The 21,156-nt window shown below is 44.5% G+C and overlaps 1 pseudogene; it reads right to left on the reverse strand.

The window, feature by feature from the left end:
* On the reverse strand, positions 2,526–11,317 carry LOC102180721 (annotated as a pseudogene).

Genomic DNA, 21,156 nt, shown 5'->3' on the forward strand with positions numbered 1-21,156 from the left:
CCAGAGGCCTGCTTATGGCCTCTCTAGGGCTTCCTGCTTATCTGAGTCGTGGGCCCACCTGCACCCTTTACCATTTCCTTACTGCCCTTCTCAGCCAGAGACGAGGAGGCGACAAATCTGCCAGGGTTGGAGGCTGGATGGTCCAACAGCCATCAGCTCTTGGGTGCCCTTTCCTAGTCACTTCAGGAAGGAATCTGGAGACTCGCCAACCCACAATGTCTGAGGAGTTTTCAGAGTCTGGCAGTTCTCCTTAGGTCTAGGGTCAGGTTTTCCTCCTCAGGTCTAACTTGCTGTGGTGGTGCAGCCCTCTGGGTAACGGCAGATGGTGTCGTCTTTGCACACCTGCTGGCCTCTGCGAGTGGTCATAGTGCAGGTGAGCGCTTGTCTCTCCACTGGAGAGAGATCCTTACTGGATTCTTTCTAGAAGTGATACTCTGCCTCACCATACCGATCTGATGTGTAGAGGCAGGCAAGGTCTGAGCAGGTACAGGGGGATTAATATTCAACGGAACAACCTTCTTACGATGATTCACAGCGCTTTTCATAATTTCCTGTAGTTCTCCATCCTTATTCGTTGAACATTTACTTGGTTTCTGTATTCATCTGATTCTTGCTCTGTAGGCAGCATCCAACCTAGGGATGCTCGTCAGTGTTGTTTGGCACTGATTCTAAGGCCTTTTTAAGTATCAGTGATTCTATAACTGTGTCCAGAGTGCCTTTATTTCAGTAATATTTGGCTGCACTGCAGAGTATGTCTGCTGGACTTGCTGTTTTCATCTACCACCTTATCTCCTGCTTCTTCCTTGATCGGCTGAAGAGTCAGAGCCAGGAGAATGTTAATGTGTCCGTGATCTGGCTCTGACTCGGTGGCCTGCCTCAGAAGGTGAATGGTGTTCTCTCTTGGTGCTTTGTCATGCAAACAACAGAGAGTGATGGCCAGTCCCAGGGAGAATTCTGGGTTGGTGGGTTTCTTTTCCAGAGCCTCTCAAAACACTGCATGGCCTGTTCATAGTACTTTTCTCCCCATTTTAGAAGTGTCCTTCCCTCTTCACAGTCAATCTCAGGGCATTCAATTCTATAGGAATTTGTACACTTCTTGCAAAGATTTCCCACCCTGTGGATGTAAGTGTCTCCAGTATTCTTGCCTGGAGAATCCCTTGGACAGAGGAGCCTGGTGTGCTGCAGTCCATAGGGTCACAAAGAGTCAGACATGACTGAAGTGACTTGCCTCGTACGCATGCACAGATGTGAGTGTGTGTTTCTAGAAGCCTGCCCAGGTGATAGCAGACCCAGGCATAGGTTCCCTAGGTGACCGGATGTCCAATTTTGCCTTGGTGATCCTGTCTGCTTGTTCTAAGCTCTTCTGCTTGTTCTAAGTATTTCAGAGCCCCCTGGTATTGGCCTCTGCAGTGTTTGATATAGGCAAACAGATTGTACATGATTGCTTTGAATTCTGTGTTTAGAAACTCTGTCCTGACTATATCGTCTGTCTTCTAAATCATCTAAGGAGCTTTCTTCACCACGTACATTCCAGGTAAAATGGCATTTCAGTTGTAGAAAGATATTTTCTGAGGAATGTGTGGTGATTTCACAGTAGCTAAGGAAAGTGAACATCTAGGCATGTCAGTAAGCAGATGTCCAGGCTTAAGGCATAGGCATTGGGCCACTTCTGAGAAGAGGTTAAATATACAGATGTACCAATTTATAGTCTTTCAGCTACCTGCACAGAGTAGTAAGATGAACCATGAACCTTGTGGTTTCTTTTGCAGGCTGTTTCAACTTGTCTTGGAGGAGACAGTGTTAAGATATTACCTGACAGACAAGACATGGGAGAAGGATAAATTCCTATGCTCATTAGGGAGCTGGCATTCATTCCAGACAACAGTGGCTAAAAATTAGCTCAGCAGTCCTTCCCAGATCAATCCATGTGCGAGAGACCATTTTATTCACCAAGATTTGATTCATTCCTAGATTTGATTGAATTCTTTCCATTAGTCTTTCTAAATGCATGCATATCAGTCTGGGGACAAGAGAGAGAAAGAGAGGGAAAGGAAGATAAACTCATATCTACAGAGACAGGAAGAGGGGAAGCAAAGGAGGAGAGGGGGAGAGAAAAGAATTTGCTTTGTCAAGTGACCGTCCAAGGGAGACAAGCATATTTATCAGTGAAGAGGAATAGCTCCCAAATTCACTGTGTGCTCAAATAATGATCTTTATTTTTAATGTTACGGTGGTGGCTTAGTTGCTAAGTCATGTCCAAGTCTTGCGACCCCATGGACAGAGAAGTCTGACAGGCTACAGTTCATGGGATTCTCCAGGCAAGAATATTGGAGTGGGTTGCCATTTCCTTCTCCAGGGGATCTTTTCAACCCAGGAATTGAACCCAGGTATCCTGCATTGTAGGCAGATTCTTTACCAACTCAGCTACAAGGGAAGTTTTGCATATAATAATAGGCAAATTGGCAGCTATGCTTCAGGGTTTGCAGAGGTGAAAAAAACTCGGTACAAGTGTCTCCCTGCAAAGGTCAGGGTCCCTGGTGCTCGCCCATCTCCAGATCCTCACTAGACAAACTCAGCTCTGGGGCAGGTTCCTCCTTTAGCACCAAGAGGATCCGGCTCACAGGTGTCACTTTGGAGGAGCTCTCTCTAACACTCGTGTCAACAGCGTCCCTCTTGTCCCTGAGGTCAGCTCTGGACTCTCGCTGCTTCAACAAGATGCCACCTTCCTTCTCAGGAGCTGCCTGGAATGACAGGCTTCTTTCTGGTCAAGCACCTGCTGGAGCCCCTGGACGGCCACATGACTTTGGCCGAGTTCCTGAGCCAGCTCCAAACACAGGACATCAACGAGCATCTGGAGCTCCTCCTCAGACAGCAGGATGATGCTGGATAGGTCTTCCTTCAGCTGCCTGGCCACTTCTTCCACTTCAACCCTGCCCTGCTGCCTGTTTCATCTCTGTTGAAGGACTCTTGGGTAATCCAAGCTGTACCTGCATCTGAACTGTGTGTCCACTTTTCATTCGCAGCCAAGCCACAAACTTAGTATTGGCAGGAAGACACTGGAAGTAATCATTGTCATCCGCGATGGTGACATCGTCTGCCAGGCAGGGTGACTGGTGCCAGGAACTTGTCAATGGCCAGAATGTCACAAGGCTTGTTCCTCAGCTCAAGGCAAGAGGCCGCCACACTGTGCTGTTCTTGGCTATTGTTGCAGCGCAGCAGACACTGCTTTAAAGAGCCTGGATTTTTAATGTTATACTCAAATCTAATTTATTTTATACTGATTTTGAATTCTTTCGCCTCCTAAAGTTTCACAGTGTATCTTCTTCACACCAAGGCAGGTGGCGTTTCAAGAATATTTATTAAACATACAGAAGTGCATTAACTGGTGTGAGGAAATGGTCAAAGTCCATGGCTAAGACAAATTCAGGATATCATGTGTTCTATTGAATGTAAACTACAATAGAACTTTGAGAAAGAAGATAGATAATTAATGGTAAAAAAAATAAGAGTTAACATCTATTGATCACTAATTATATGCCAGGTACTGTTCTAGGGACTTCACTTGTATTAATTCATGTAATCCTCACAACTCTGTAGGGAAGGAGCTACTATCTCCAGATGGGGCATTAAATAACTTGTTCAAGGTCATATAGTTTATTAACTGGTAGAGGCAGCATTTGTATCTAGGCAGTCTAGCTTGAAAGCCCACATTTTTGGGGGGTAATTAATATTGTGTTAGTTCCAGGTATACAGCAAAGTGATTCAGTTATATATATAATATATGTATGTATATCATATTATTTTTTATTAATAGGTTATTGCAGGATACTGAATATCGTTCCCTATGTTATATGGTAATATCAGATAATCAGGATGATTTGATCACTCACCTAGAGACAGACATCCTGGAATGTGAAGTCAAGTGGGCCTTAGCAAGCATCACTATGAACAAAGCTAGTGGAGGTGATGGAATTCCAGTGGAGCTATTTCAGATCCTGAAAGATGATGCTATGAAAGTGCTGCACTCAATATGCCAGCAAATTTGGAAAACTCAGCAGTGTCCACGGGACTGGAAAAGGTCAGTTTTCATTCCAGTCCCAAAGAAAGGCAATGCCAAAGTATACTCAAACTACTGCACAGTTGCACTCATCTCACACACTAGTAAAGTAATGCTCAAAATTCTCCAAGCCAGGCTTCAACAATATGTGAACTGTGAATTCCAGATGCTCAAGCTGGTTTTAGAAAAGGCAGAGGAACCAGAGATCAAATTGCCAACATCTGCTGGATCATGGAAAAAGCAAGAGAGCTCCAGAAAAACATCTATTTCTGCTTTATTGACTATGCGAAAGCCTTTGACTGTGTGAATCACAAGAAACTGTGGAAAATTCTGAAAGAGATGGGAATACCAGACCACCTCACCTGCCTCTTGAGAAATCTGTATGCAGGTCAGGAAGCAGCAGTTAGGACTGGACATGGAACAACAGACTGGTTCCAAATAGGAAAAGGAGTATGTCAAGGCAGTATATTGTCACCCTGCTTATTTAACTTACATACAGAGTACATCATGAAAAACACTGGGCTGGATGAAGCACAAGCTGGAATCAAGATTGCCAGGAGAACTATCAATAACCTCAGATATGCAGATGACACCACCCTTATGGCAGAAAGTGAAAAAGAACTAAAGAGCCGCTTGATGAAAGTGAAAGAGGAGAGTGAAAAAGTTGGCTTAAAGCTCAACATTCAGAAAACTAAGATCATGGCATCCGGTCCCATCACTTCATGGCAAATAGCTGGGGAAACAGTGGCTGACTTTATATTTTTGGGCTCCAACATCACTACAGATGTTGACTGCAGCCATGAAATTAAAAGACGCTTGCTCCTTGGGAGAAAAGTTATGACCAACCTAGACAGCAAACTAAAAAGCAGAGACATTACTTTGCCAACAAAGGTCCATCTAGTCAAGGCTCTGGTTTTTCCTGTGGTCATGTATGGATGTGAGAGTTGGACTATGAAGAAAGTTGAGCACTAAAGAATTGATGCTTTTGAACTGTGGTGTTGGAGAAGACTCTTGAGAGTTCCTTGGACTGCAAAGAGATCCAACCAGTCCATCCTAGAGGAAATCAGTCCTGAATATTCATTGGAAGGACTGATGTTGAAGCTGAAACTCCAATACTTTGGCCACCTGATGTGAAGAGTTGACTCACTGGAAAAGACCCTGATGCTGGGAAAGATTGAAGGTGGGAGGAGAAGGGGATGACAGAGGATGAGATGGTTGGATGGCATCACCAACTCGATGGACATGAGTTTGTGTAAACCCCGGGAGTTGGTGGTGGACAGGGAAGCCTGGCGTGCTGTAGTCCATGGGGTCACAAAGAGTTGGACATGACTGAGTGACTGAGCTGAACTGAACTGATGGTATATGGTATAAGGTAAAAAGAGAAATTGGGATTATAGTGAATTTTTGACCTGGGCAACTTGATAGACCCTGATATTGAGATGAAGACAACAGGAATAGCAGATTTATGGGAGAATAGTGGAGTTTGGGAGCAGATTTAAGAGTTCTGTTTTGAGATCATTAAATTGAGATGCCTAGTAGATATCCAAGTGGAACTAATAAGGCAATAGCTAGATATTTGAGTCAGGAGTTCAAAGGTCCAGGCTGGAGTGATAAATCTGGAATTCCTGAGCATGTAGGTAGTTCTGAAAGCCTTGGGTCTGAAAGCCATTACCTATAGAAAGACTGTAGACGTAGAGGAGAGGGCTGGCCCAGATCAAGACCTGGTACACAGTGACAGTCAGAGACACTGGATAGAGGATGAAAAACCGCAGAAGTGGTAAGGAGTGGCCAATGAGGAAGGAAGAAAACCAGAAGGTGATGCTGCTCTAAGAACCAGGTTAAAAACAGAAGTTCCAAAGAGGAAGTTGTAGAATTAGTTCTTGAGAAAGAACCACATCAAGGACAGAAAAGTGGCAACATGTTGGTCACTGGTAACTTTGTGTGGGACTCAAGAGTGATGAAGCAAATGCTTGTTTGGAGTGAGTAAACAAGAAAACAAGAAGTAAGGAGACAATTCTAAACCTCACTGTAAAAGCAGAAACTTGGGTGGGTAAAACTGGAGAGGACTGAGGCGATACTGCTTTTGAATTGGGTGATATGAGTGTAATGGGCTTCCCTGGTGGCTCAGACAGTAAAGCGTCTGTCTACAATGCAGGAGACCCGGGTTCGAGCCCTGGGTTGGGAAGATCCCCTGGAGAAGGAAATGGCAATCCACTCCAGTACTATTGCCTGGAAAATCCCATGAACAGAGGAGCCTGGTAGGCTACAGTCTATGGGGTCGCAAAGAGTCAGACACGACTGAGTGACTTCGCTTTCACTTCAATTAATGAATGTATATGTGCTGATCAGAGAGATAGAAAACTGGGATACCAAAGAGCTGAAAATTGCTGGAGAGGAGTCTTTAAGCAGGTGAAATGGGATGTGTACTAGAACAAAACTATGACGCTTGACTTAAAAAAAAGAATACTAGGGATAATTCATCCAAATTATGGAAGGGAAGGCAGCCTGAAGGCACAGATTTACACAGGCAGAAGATTTGGTAGTGATGCATGAGGGTGATTCTCTAAGCCTGCTTCTCAGGAAGGTCTACACCAAAATGTTCCCTGGTGGCTCAGTTGATAAACAATCTGCCTGCAGTGCTGGAGACCTGGGTTCAATCCCGGGGTTGGGAAGATCCCCTGGAGAAGAGAATGGCTACCCACTTCAGTACTCTGGCCTGGAGAATTCCATGGACATAGGGTCGCAAAGGGTCGGACATGAGTGAGTGACTTTCACTTGACATCAAAATATACTTTTGGTGAAATACTTTGATGAAAGTATTTGATGAAGATACTTTTCATCTTTATCTACTTCTGTGTTTTTATCCTCAACCTTTAAGTTTTTGCTTTTGAGCATGCATTTCTGAAAACTAAGTAATGTAGGTCTTATGAGTCCATGGAATTGGGATATGATAGTTTCTATTTGCCCCTACAGCTCCACTCTGCATCCCTCTCCACCTGACTGTCACCATCAGACAAGGAGCTCCACGGTCTCTGGCTTCCTAAGGGGTTTGGCCAAAGGGAGACACAACAAGATCTCAGAGAGAGGGAATGGTGTCCTTGAGTATTTACTTCTGGGGCTTCCACACTGCAGAACTTTCCTCTCCTGAAGCCCACAGATGCCATCAGTTGGCTTGTTTACAATTCCCTTTTTCAGTTCAGTTCAGTCACTCAGTCGTGTCCGGCTCTTTGCAAACCCATGGACTGCAGCATGCCAGGCCTCCCTGTCCATCACCAGCTCCCAGAGTTGACTCAAATTTGTGTCCATCGAGTCGGTGATGCCATCCAGCCATCTCATCCTCTGTCGTCCCCTTCTCCTCCTGCCTCCAATCCCTCCCAGCATCAGAGTCTTTTCAAAGAGTCAACTCTTCACATGAGGTGGCCAAAGTATTGGAGTTTCAGCTTTAGCATCAGTCCTCCCAAAGAACACCCAGGACTCATCTCCTTTAGAATGGACTGGTTGGATCTCCTTGCAGTCCAAGGGACTCTCAAGAGTCTTCTCCAACACCACAGTTCAAAAGCATCAATTATTTGGTGCTCAGCTTTCTTCACAGTCCAACTCTCACATCCATACATGACTACTGGAAATACCATAGCCTTGACTAGATGGACCTTTGTTGGCAAAATAATGTCTCTGCTTTTGAATATGATATCTAGGTTGGTCATAACTTTCCTTCCAAGGAGTAAGCATCTTTTAATTTCATGGCTGCAGTCACCATCTGTAGTGATTTTGGAGCCCCCAAAAGTAAAGTCTGACACTGTTTCCACTGTTTCCCCATCTTTTTGCCATGAAGTGATGGGACTGGATGCCGTGATCTTAGTTTTCTGAATGTTGAGCTTTAAGCCAACTTTTTCACTCTCCTCTTTCACTTTCATCAAGAGACTTTTTAGTTCTCTTTCACTTTCTGCCATAGGGTGGTGTCATCTGCATATCTGAGGTTATTGATATTTCTCCTGGCAGTCTTGATTCCAGCTTGTGCTTCATCCAGCCCAGCGTTTTTCATGATGTACTCTGTATGTAAGTTAAATAAGCAGGGTGACAATATACTGCCTTGACATACTCCTTTTCCTTTTTGGAACCAGTCTGTTGTTCCATGTCCAGTCCTAACTGCTGCTTCCTGACCTGCATATAGGTTTCTCAAGAGGCAGGTCAGCTGGTCTGGTATTCCCATCTCTTGAAGATTTTTCCATAGTTTATTGTGATCCACACAGTCAAAGGCTTTGGCATAATCAGTAAAGCAGAATTGTGACCCCATGGACTGCAGCATGCCAGGCTTCCCTGTCCATCACCAACTCCTGTAACTTACTCAAACTCATGTCCATTGAGTTGGTGATGCTATCCAACCATCTCATCCTCTGTTGTCCCCTTCTCCTCCTGCTTTCAATCATTCCTAGCATCAGGGTCTTTTCCAATGAGTCAGTTCTTTGCATCAGGTGGCCAAAATATTGGGGTTTCAGCTTCAGCGTCCATCCTTCCAATGAATATTCAGTTTTCCTTTAGAATGGACTGGTTGAATCTCCTTGCAGTCCAAGGAACTCTCAAGGGACGTCCTTATTCAGCTTTCTTCAATGACTCAGCTTGAGTTCGTCAGTTTCTTGCCAGGAATCTGACTTACAAAAAGAAAGGAAACTTAAAAATCAGGACTCAGAACCTGAGAACTAACTGGCAGATGAAATTACAGCATTCTTTTTGTGACATTGTGCAAGTTGTTTAGCCTTTCTGAGCTTAAATTTCTCATCTTTTTTGTGAGGATGTGATGAGATACATAAAAAGTGCCTGTAACATTGCCTGGCACATAGAAAGCATCTGAAAAGGTTATTTATTAGTACTGTTATCTCTATGGGTAACAATGTTATATTACTCAAATGAGGCCATACACATATTCACAGCAGCCCCAGGAGGTAGGTGGTCAGTATCCCCATTTTCAGATGTGAAACTCAAAGAGCTAGTTGTTTACACGATATCACAAAGCAAATACACTGCCGTTCCAATCAGTCAAATGTGTATGTGTGTGTAGGGATGAACTGAAGGTAAGCATAGGAGGACTGATGAAAAGTTTAAGAAGAATCTGTACCTAAAGACTCTCCCTGTAGTCTCTGCAACCCCCACTCCCCAATTTATGTAGAAGATGGTAGGTTTATCCTAGATAGAAGATGAAAGGAAGGGGCCTGGACTGGGGTTACAGGCACAGTTGAAACTCTGGGATACTATACTGAAAACAAGAGTGCTAAGTTTATGTTTGCATATCGAATTTTGAGATCATATCTTCTTCCCGAGTCAGATGCCGCACCCAGACTTATTCCCTCCAGGCAAGAGATTAGAAGACAGTTATGGAGGATGAGATGGTTGGATGGCATCACCGACTCGATGGACATGAGTTTGAGCAGGCTCTGGGAGTTGGTTGATGGACAGGGAATCCTGGTGTGCTGCAGCCCATGGGCTCGCAAAGAGTTGAACACGACTGAGCGACTGAACTGAACCGATGAAGGAAATCAGGGAAGTCCAGGGAAAAAGCCTCAAGATCAAGGTCTCAGCGTGACCTCAGTAAAACGACGCAGTAAGATCACCTCATAAGGAAGCCCAGTCATCTAGCCCACACACATGCTTCCAGCCAGTTTGTTAGTATTCCACTCTTAATTCTGAATTGGAATCAAAGGATCCCCAGATAGTTTAAGAAAGCCCCAAACATAGAGGACAGTGGCCAAACACAAGTGATTTGAAGGGAGAAGAGTTGAGGCAGCAACAACAAACTACCATCAATAAATTGAGATATTGGAGGAGACACTGCATCCATAAAATGAAATCAAATGCTGTGAAGAAAGGCGAGCATTTAAAGGACTTGGAGGGACTCTTGGAAATGAAAGCAACAGCTGAGTGGAAAAACTCAAAAGAAAGATGAGAACAAAACAGGAAAAATTTCTTTCAAATAGAAAAACAGACTACAAAAGGAAAATAACGTATATAAAATTTAAAAACTAGAGAATCCGACTATGAGGACCACTGTCTAACCAAAAAGAGTTCTAGGAAGAGAGGGCAAAGAAAAGGAAAGGAAGAAAAATTTTTCAAGAAAAATTCAATAAAATTTCCCTGAGCTGAGCGGTATGTTTCCAAATGGATAAAAGTAAATCGTTCCCAACTATGTGATTGTAAACGTTTAGAACATACTGGTGACAAGGAGAATTCTACAAGTCCTAGGGGAAAAAGGATTAAGGTAAGCGAGTATCCACATGTTATTGGACCTCTCCATAACAACTACTAAAAGCTAGAAGACAGTGGAGAAATTCCTTCAGAAATACTGTGGGAAAATAGTTTCTCACCTAGAATTCTAAACATAGCCAAATAATCATTTAAATATGAGGAAAGAATATACTTTTATACATGTAAATAAAAATTTCCTTTCCATGCCCTCTTCTTCGGGAAGCTGAGAGGAATTGTCCCATCAAAATTAGGAGTAAACCCAAGTGAATAAAGAAACAGAAGTTAGGAGACACAGGACCTAGTGTGAGAGAATGTTCATACAATAAGAATCCACCCTACAATGCAGAGGACGTGGGTTTGATCCCTGGTTGGGGAACTAAGATCCTGCATGCTCTGGGGCAACTAAACCTAGGCATTGCAACTAGAGAGTCAGTGTGCCACAAAGAAAGATCCCCTATGATACAACTAAATAAATAAGTATAAATAAATAAATATTTTAAATATTTGATGCAGTCAAATAAATATTTTTTAAAACCTTAATTAAGGGAGATGGAGGAAGAACCCTGATGGGGGGGGGGGGGAAGGGCCAGAAATGGTCTGCTACTTTGCAGCCACCTGGAAAGCAACCAGCGTAGAGAGGAGTGGATCCTGTGAGTGATTTCCACAGAAATGTGAAAATGACAGCTTGCCTAAAATCTGCGGCTGAGAAGGTGATAAGAAACCTGAGAAGAAGAAACTCATTTGTTTCTTTCAACTTCAGAAAAAAAGTGAAACAAAATATCGGGAAAGAAAGGTCACTGATGAGCAATGGGATGATGAAAAGAGATCGTAGCCCCAGATGCCTCTTCTAATGACAGCAGCAGCACCAACACATGCAATCATTCTGCATCTGTGAGGGTTCTGAGAGGAAGAAGGCTCCAAGGAAGTCTGCCCTCAGCGAAGTCACTTACCTTCCATCAGCACAGAAATGACAGGTCCTCCTGGGAGCCCTGGTCCCCACCCTTGTCCATAGTCTCTCGTCATGGTCCAAGGATCGGGAAGTATTCATCTTGCCAGATTGTAGCAGCATAAACAGTGTTGTTGGATGAGTGGATGCTAAGGGGCAGACATCAATCAAAAAAATTTTTTTAAATTCCTTTGTATCCTAATCAAGATAGTACAATCAATGACCTGTTCTGGTTTCTTAGCTGTTCAATGCAGAGGTATCTCTTTTTAATTTGTGAGCTGCTTTTGAGGACTGAGCAGAGCAGGACTTGAACATCCCCCCTTCTAAGAGGATCAACACCAAACGCTGTCTGGACTCAGGTACCATGAATGTATCCTATGTCCATGAATATGGTCCTTTCCCTCAAGGTCACATCTACTTCTCTAATTATCCCCAAATGACTGACAATGTCTACAGCCATTTATAAGTTTCTTGTTTTCATTCTCTTGTCTCTAACAAAGACAATTCAAAACAACAAATGTGCAAATATTCTTCGAGTAGAGTGCAAGACCAGGGATAATCCCTTGCTCTATTTTAGATTCTTGTCATTTAAAGTATATCTCATGCAAAGCATTGAAACATTTCAAATAGCCAAAAGACACCTCAGTGGGTGCCTGTATTTTGTCCAGGGATTACTAGCACACCATCAGCAGTTTCTACCATATGGCAAGTCTCAAGGATCCCAGGAAATGGGATGCACAGCTACAATAATGTTCTCTAGGAGAGATTTCTAACTCTTTTAAAGGGCTAGATGGTAAATAGTTTCAGCATTGTGGGCAGTACAGTCTCTGCCTCAACTCCTCAACTCTGTTGTTAAGGTGCAAAGGCAGTCATAGACAATATATGTTCCAGTAAAACTTGTTTATGTAAGCAAGTGGCTGACTATACTGAGTCCACTAGCTGTTGGGAGTTAGTCCTTGCCCTGTGGCCCAATATGTTCTTCATAGTCACAGAGCCTCTTGAGGAAATGGCACCTAGTGTGGCTCAGTGGTAAAGAATCTTCCTGCTAGTGCGGGAGACACATGGGACATGGGTTTGATCCCTGGGTTGGGAAGATCCCCAGAGAAATAAATGGCAACCCACTCCAGTATTTTTGCCTGTGAAATTCCATGGACAGAGAAGCCTGGCTGGCTATAGTCCATGGGGCTGCCAAGAGTCAAACACACTTGAGCAAAGCACAGCAGCAGTTATCCACTCTACCTCCTTTTGCTTCGAATTTCTGTTGTTACTACAAATGACCTACAGCTCAGGAAAACGTCATTGAACATCCCAAACATACCATCTCCATCTATACATTGGCTAAATTTTTTGACCAAGTGATCAATATAGTCCTGACAATTGTGACCTGAGCGTCTCCTTAGCAGGCTCCTCGCTGCTCCCCACTTTACAATATTTTTCTTAGCAGACCTCTTTCCTGGGTGTCAAAAATGTATTAGTTGTCAGCTCTGATTTTTTAGCATTTTTATTGATACTTAGGTAAATTGGGGGCAAACATGGTTTCTTAAATAGGAAACAAAAAGCATTAACCAAGGAAGAAATCTTGGTGGCAAAACACTGCTGCTGCTGCTAAATCGCTTCAGTCGCGTCCGACTCTGTGTGACTCCATAGGCAGCAGCCCACTAGGCTCTGCCGTCCCTGGGATTCTCCAGGCAAGAACACTGGAGTGAGCTGTCATTTCGTTCTCCAATGCATGAAAGTGAAAAGTGAAAGTGAAGTCACTCAGTCATGTCCGACTCTTCGTGACCCCATGGACTGCCGCCTACCAGGCTCCTCTGTCCATGGGATTTTCCATGCAAGAGTACTAGAGTGGGTTGCCATTGCCTTCTCCCATTTAAATCAAGTTATCACATAAAATTCTGTGAGGCCTAAATGGTTAGAAGACTTTGCTGCAGAAGCAGCTCTTAAACGCTGGCTGAAGGATGCTGGAATGTTATTGAGATGGGAGCAATTCTGGAGACTTCCAAAGACTTACACAGTAATACAAAAACAGTGAAGGCTTTATTGAGCACCAGAAAGCATTCCATTTGATGGCATGTCATTGTTTAGAGTTAGAGAGAAAAGTTGGAGGCAAATGTGGGAAGTCTTGAATCATCCATCAAAGGCATTGTAAGAGAACTGGCCTCAATAGAATGTATATTATGGCTAAGCCAAGATGAGCAGAAAATTTCATCTTGAGCATCAGCTCCCATGAATTGGTAGCAAAGGACTAGAATGGCTTGCTGGGAAGGATTCTGAGCTTGTGTCTGCACAAGTGGGAAAAACACTGCAATCAATTAGTGACCAAGCGCGCCCCCTAGTGGGGAAACCGGACAGCGCCCTCGACCCCTCCAGCGTCTCAAAATTTTCCTTGCAGAAAAAGCTCCTTGACATCTGTCTTGACAACGATTTTTTGGAAATGACACCAGAAGCACAAGCATTAAAGGCAAAAGTAAACAACCGAGACTCTATCAGAACAGGCACACTACCTGACATCGTCCTTCTGGTTTCTTCTCTTTTTTTCTTTTTTTAATTTATGTGGCTTCATCAGGTCTTAGTTGTGGCATGCAGGCTTAGTTGCCCTGTGGTATGTGGGATCTTAGTTCCTGACCAGGGATCGAACCAGCATCCGCTGCATTGGAAGGTGGATTATTAAAGACTGGCTCACGGGGATGCCCCTCTCTTCCTTTCTAATTTCAGTGTGTGTTCTTTCTCCCCAAACACTCCTAAAGGTGGAAGGCGGTGTGTGGAGACAGGACCAGAAAAAGGTTTTATTACAGGTTCATACAAGGAGATGGGTGGCTCATGCACTAAGAACCCCAATGTTACAGAAAGCTTTCAGCAAGCCCCTTTAAGAGCAAAACCTGAGGGAGGGGTGTGGTTAGTCGTTGCAAACTTCTTGATGCCGGATCTTTTGCTCTTGCGTCATTTGCAGGGTCAGGTAATGATGTTCCCATAAATCTCTACTGCACAGATTGCAGTCTGTGAGACCTGGTCTCGCCATTCGGCTTGGCTTGAGGAGACTGAAGGCCAGTTGTGTTGGGTGTTCGGCTCCCTCAGGGGTGGCAGTTGGGCAGCATGTGGGAACCTGGCCCTGAAGGAGCTGCTGGCTGAGATCTGCCTCCTCTTAGCCAGGACTGGGACCTTGGAGGGTGAAAGTTGTGTCTTGGGACCTTGCCCTTTCTTGTCAAGACAAAGAAGAACCTTCACCACTACCTCAAGGGCTGGGCTACGGCTAGTAGAAGGCCTCAGTGAGGGCTCTGGTCCAGACTCCAATGTTCTAGTTTTGATTTGCCTCACAGTGTGTCAGGCACTTGGATTTGGGATTTGGTAACAAGAGAACTGATCACCGTCTTCATCCTTTCTTTAGATTTCCCCCAAAGTCTGATGACAGGTCTGCATTTTAATATCCGATCTTTCAGCTAATCTTTGTCCCGTGAGCTTGGTTCTCATCTCCGCATAACTATTTTTGCTCTTTCTGAAGTGCCAAAGATCCTTCTAGAAAAGCAGCTGATCAGGTGTGTGGTGAAGTGTTACAAGTCCGGCTGCTGCGATGCCATCAAGATGACGCTTCTCCCCGTGCCCTCCTTCCTCGGAGGAAACAGTCCCCCTTCTCGCATAACGGCAAAAGGTAATACATTTGATTTAAACGTATGCCGTGGGGCCATTGGGTTTGGGGTTCAAATTCCTAGAACTTCCACAGATGAGGCTTCTTCTGGGTCCCACTATGAAGGTAGTACTGTCAAGGCAGAGAACTCGTGTTTTCTGCCTGGTGATGTTCACCTCGTGATTCTCTGTAACCCATCAATACAGAAGGATGGAAACTCAAGGAGCTATGGATGCAGGGTCTGAGCAGAACATATCACATTCCATTCTCGTCAATGGAATGAGAAAATCTGCTGGGGAAATTTCTCATTCTCCATCCCAACTAGAGAGGCACTTTAAAGCGGACTGTGGAGGATCCAAGGATTATTGTGGGTCATGGGTATGAGGAACTGAAGCTCTGCATGGAGCCACAGGGCTGGGCAGACTGACTTCTCAGCATCCACAGTTCCACGTGGAGTTGGAGATCCAGGACTCAGTGATAGGCCAGAAATAAGAGGTAAAGTTCCAGGATCACTCCCGGTTATAAGAGATCTGAGGCCAGAGGGCTGCCCCATCACCCTGAAGCCTCAGCCATCAGCCAATCTAACCAACAGCAGCCCTCCTTGCCCACCCCCCAGGTGCTGCACAGGGTCCCCGCCAACTGCAAGCACCACATCCCCACCTCTAACTGCTGCCAAGAGCTCTAGGAGGAGGAAGGCAGATCTAGGGGAGGATCAGGGGACAGGGCAGAGGACCTCAGCACAGCCAGCTGCCTGGAGGGGGGAAGACCACCCCTGCCCCCTTTTGATTTCCGACCAGAATTCTGGCTCCTATGTCTAAGCCCATGTCCTTACATCTTAAGACCTCGGTGATTCTGTAATCATATCCAGTTGCCGTCACAAATTGGACCTGCAGATTCATTACTAGGACTTCTCACTTTTTGGTAAAGAAAATTTAAAAATTCACCTTCTTTCCAATATGAAATATTAAGAGATTGCAAAAGTAGGTGCCCAAAATATGATACAATCCTTCGATAACTGGATGATCTCTGATGGATGTTTGAATCGTGACCGGCTTCTCAGCCCGCGGTTTGGTAACAATCAACATCCTTAACGTCCGAGACGGCACGAGCGGCCGGACTGCCGAGCGGCCGAGTGTCTACTGCCCTCTGGCCTCACCCGGGTCTTGGAGCCCCAGCTCCAGAGACTCGGACCGCGGAGCCCAGCAGAGGCTCGGGAGGCGCTGAAGCGCCAGGAGAGACTGTGACCACGACAAATTCACTTACAAGTTGCCCACTGAGGGTGGGAAGAGCTTCGACTCTGTGGCCAAACTGCAGAACGCGAGGAGCTCGGAGGAAGAGCGAAGGGTTTCACCCCGGAGACGGTGCACCAAGGCGAGAGCCGTTGAGGGCGAGGACGTGGATGCGGAGAAGGCCCAGGGTGCTGACAGCAACTCGAGACATTTCGGGACAGTTTCTGGTTGTTCCTCTGCAGGTAACAGCAGGTCGCCTAAAACAACCTCACATAATGGGGCTGCAGGTCCCCTTCACAAGCTATGGAGACAGCAGAGGCGAGTCCCCCGAAGGCGAGCGAGGACCTTCCTGCTGCAGAGCCCGGGCGCCTCCCTCTTCTGAAGCCGTGAGCACCTCGCTCAGCATTCACCTTCACGTGAAGCGGAAGAGACTCCAGCTCTGGCAGCTCCTGTATTGATGGGCTACAAAGGATCACGAGGTGAACATCACCAGGCAGAAAACACGAGTTCTCTGCCTTGACAGTACTACCTTCATAGTGGGACCCAGAAGAAGCCTCATCTGTGGAAGTTCTAGGAATTTGAACCCCAAACCCAATGGCCCCACGGCATACGTTTAAATCAAATGTATTACCTTTTGCCGTTATGCGAGAAGGGGGACTGTTTCCTCCGAGGAAGGAGGGCACGGGGAGAAGCGTCATCTTGATGGCATCGCAGCAGCCGGACTTGTAACACGTCACCACACACCTGATCAGCTGCTTTTCTAGAAGGATCTTTGGCACTTCAGAAAGAGCAAAAATAGTTATGCGGAGATGAGAACCAAGCTCACGGGACAAAGATTAGCTGAAAGACCGGATATTAAAATGCAGACCTGTCATCAGACTTTGGGGGAAATCTAAAGAAGGGATGAAGACGGTGATCAGTTCTCTTGTTACCAAATCCCAAGTCCGAGTGCCTGACGCACTGTGAGGCAAATCAAAACTAGAACGTTGGCGTCTGGACCAGAAAAAGGTTTTATTACAGGTTCATACAAGGAGATGGGTGGCTCATGCACTAAGAACCCCAATGTTACAGAAAGCTTTCAGCAAGCCCCTTTCAGAGCAAAACGTGAGGGAGGGGCGTGGTTAGTTGTTGCAAACTTCTTGATGCCGGATCTTTTGCTCTTGAGTCATTGCAGGGTCAGGGAATGATGTTCCCATAAATCTCCACTGCACGGGTTGCAGTCTGTGAGACCTGGTCTCGCCATTCGGCTTGGCTTGAGGAGACTGAGGGCCAGTTGTGTTGGGTGTTTGGCTCCCTCGGGGGTGGCAGCTGGGCAGCTGGGCAGAGCCCATGCAGTGCTGACCAATAGCTGAGCAGGACAACTAACAGGGTGTCTCACTGATAGTTGGTTGCTTGTGGGTGGGGCCCACTGAGGCACTGATCAAGGGCTTTGCTAGGCCTGTTGCCTAGTGACAGAGTGGGGGGGGGGCAGCAATGAGGCACAGCAATGGCTGCCTGCTAAGGGCTGTGCTCTTCCTGCCAGGTTACACTCCGATGATGTATTCAAACGATGGGCTTTAGGATAATCTCCTAAATTACTGTAGTGATGTATCTTAGACTTTTCAACAAGTATCAAGTGTCAGACACTTTTGAAAGTAAGAATTTTATAAGGCTACGCTAAGGAGAAGGAAATGGCAACCCACTCCAGTGTTCTTGCCTGGAGAATCCCAGGGACGGGGGAGCCTGGTGGGCTGCCGTCTATGGGGTCACACAGAGTCGGACACGACTGAAGTGACTTAGCAGTAGCACACTAAGGAAACTTGAAAAAACTCCCAGTTCATCTGTCAGAAGATGACTTTCATGTACTTAAGTAGTGTATTAAAGGTTTGTCCTATATCATGCCTTGGTCTGAGTACTACTTTTTTAAAAATAAGTTTACTTATTTATGAGCTTTTTAATGTATTGGCTAGCTGGGTCTTTGTTGCTGTGTGGGCTTTTGTCTAGTTGCAGCAAGCAGGGGCTACTCTGTAATTGTGATGTGTGGGTTCTCTTGCTGCTGAGTACATGCTCTAGGGTGCACAGGCTTCAGTAGTTTCAGAGCAAAGGCTCCGTAATTGCAGTTCCTGGGCTCCAGAGTACAGGCTCAGTAGTTGTAGCGCACAGGCTTAGTTGTTCTGTGGCATGTGGAATCATTCCTGATCAGGGATTGAACCTGTGTCTCCTGCATTAAGAGGTGGATTCTTTACCACTGAGCCACCCAGGGAAGTTCCGAGGACTGCTTTTAATAGAGTATTTTCTGTTTTACTGTAAGCCAAATGAAAGCAAGTAAGTCCATTACTTACTACTTATCTCTCAGTAAAATACTTAGTTGTGCCAGGTGTCACCTAAGATGAACTAGAAAGACATAGATAGCATCCTTCTTTTCTGCATAAAGACGTGAGCAGTCTAGAGAATTGCATGCATATTTGCAAGGGGTTATTGAAATACTGGATGTGAGGTACTTAGGAAGACACTCATAAGACTTGCTTAACGAATATGTTTCCTTCTTCTGCCTTCCCTTAGGAAGAATGTTATCTTGCGTCTCATTGGGAATAAGGAGTACTTCCAGTAGGAGGTAGAGGGGAAGGATCATTCTAGGTGATCATATTTTCCCAAAGCAGCCAGGGGTATCGGAAAAGTCTTAGCTGATGAATGGAGGTTGAGGGAATACCCAAGCTTGTATTTTTCCTGTGTTGAGTTCTTTGATCTAACAAGGAATATGTTCATTTATTGGATGTTAACATTTGGCGAGAAAATATTTTCAAAAGCTACAGTTGAACTGTCATCTTGCCCATGTGTCATTTTAAATTTTCCCCAAAGAGGGGGAAACATCTAGGCTACAGAAACTTCAGTCTCACTTATACAGACTTTCATGTCATCTTAAAGGACTGTATGGCTGTCTCCAGAGAAGGTAACACTTATGTTACCAAAGATTTCTTTATCTAATATGTCAGCACCTTTGAAAAATGTTAAAAGAATTGTAAAATATTAATTAGAATAAAAAAATTCTTAAAGGAGAGCCTGTGTTAGACCTACAAGTTTTATTTCAGAGACTTTATCCTAATGGAATTACCATGGATAAATAGGTGATATTGATTTTTAAAAATAGCTTAAACATACAACAAAGGAGATTTGTTAGTAAATTACTGTGACTCCAAATAACAGTATCATACATGTAGCCATTAAAAATGATTTTTAAAATGTTGAATGACATAGAAAGATTTTCAATATTAAGTGGGAATAAAGCAGACAAATAATATGTATGGTCTGAGCCCAGTTTTGTAAAATTATGTATGCAGAGGAGAATAGAGTTAGATGCTATACACACAAGTGGAAATACATTGAACCTATATGATAACTAAAAGCCATTAATAATACGATTTATAGAAAGGAATTTACTGTAAGAAAAAATAAAAAAAAACACAATTAACCAGCACTTGTTGAGTGCTATATGCCAGACCAATTATAAGTGCTCTACACATATCATCCTGTCTAAACTTTGAAATGGTCTTAGACCCTTCTAATTTTATTTTACAGGTGAGAAAACTGAGAAAAAGAAGTTAAAAGTCTTGCCCAAGTTTGCACAGCTAACAAATTGTCGATATTGGCTTGAACTTGAGTGGTCTGACCCCTGAGTCTGCACTTCCTGATCACAATTCTGGACTTCCTCCTACTTTCCAACATAGCATATAGAAAGATCATGTGAACATTATCTTGAATTTCCCTCTCTGGCTCCTTTTCGTCCTTTTCCATCCAGCCTTGTGAAGTGGGAAGATTATGGAATGGACCATGTTAACAGGTTCCTCGATCCCCCAGCTACTGCTGGGTTTTGTCATGGGGAATGCTCTGCCGAAGACTGAAGGGAGGGAGATAGTGATGGCGCAGGGTTTATTTCTCCCCCTGCTGAGAGGCTAAGGATCATGCTGAAGAAGGGTTCTGTTCCCTTCACGGGGCTTCTGTGAGACTCTTTCCTTCCCTTTTCCAGTAGCCTCTCATCTCTGTGGGCCCAGGGATGGCTAACAGCCATGCTATCTTGTGATCCCCCCAGCCACCCACAGTTAAATGGCCCCTTTGTCAATCAGCTCTCTCAAACATCCCATTTTAAGTGTCCTAGTTAGAATCCAAACTGCTACAAGGTGTGACCCCTGCTTCTAAAAAGCTGACATAGAGCACTTGGGGCATATACCTCAGGAACAGGAAAGCTGAAGACTGTATAAAAAGAGATCATCTGTAGGAGTAAGGTTGATGGTTACAAACTAAGGTGTTTTAAGTTGCATATTCCTGGTCACCTGCATCTTAGTCTCCATTCTTATTTTCCTCTTTTAGACAGATGAGCTGTAGAGATGTCTGTAAAGCATGCTGCATGGCAATCAAGATGTGCCCTGAAGTTTTGCAATCTCGGTGTCGGAAGTAATTATAGCAAAGTAATTCTCACACTGGTTTTCAGAGCAATTTACAGAGCTTGTGACACGCATGGACACTGAATCAGAGCATTTTATAGACAGCTCTTCATCTGGAACAGATTTACGAGGTCATCAGACAGGACCTCTCTAGAAACAGAAACAGAAAATAGAAGCTGAGACAGACTTGAGTCAAAATGTTTTATGGACTTATCTTCTACTCAAGATAACATAAAGCTATAATAACACAGTTCCTTCCCTGCTTTCTCAGTCCTCTAATGCTGAGGCCTTTCTCATTAACTACTGAACTCTTACAAGTCTGAGCAGAACAGACGTTCGAGGACTTGCAACTTATGAGAAGTCAATAGCCAAACACCACAAGTCATGACCTGGTCACTCTTCCACTCCCTTGAGGCATCTGCCTTTTTCTTTTGTACCCAACATGATTGATGGTGATAATATACAAAAGTTTTATCTCTTTCTCCCTCTCTCTCTCTCTCTCTCTCTATATATATATATATATTTTTTTTTTTCTTCAAAATTTGAGGCAAGGACACAGCCTTTAATTCTCTGCTCTAACAGCTGAGTTCTGACTTACACAGGAAAGGGTTGGAGGAGGAGGCGGAGAGTAAGAGATTCTAGAAAGT

This window comes from Capra hircus, chromosome 26 (genome assembly GCF_001704415.2).
Source record: "Capra hircus breed San Clemente chromosome 26, ASM170441v1, whole genome shotgun sequence".
Lineage (NCBI taxonomy): Eukaryota > Metazoa > Chordata > Mammalia > Artiodactyla > Bovidae > Capra > Capra hircus.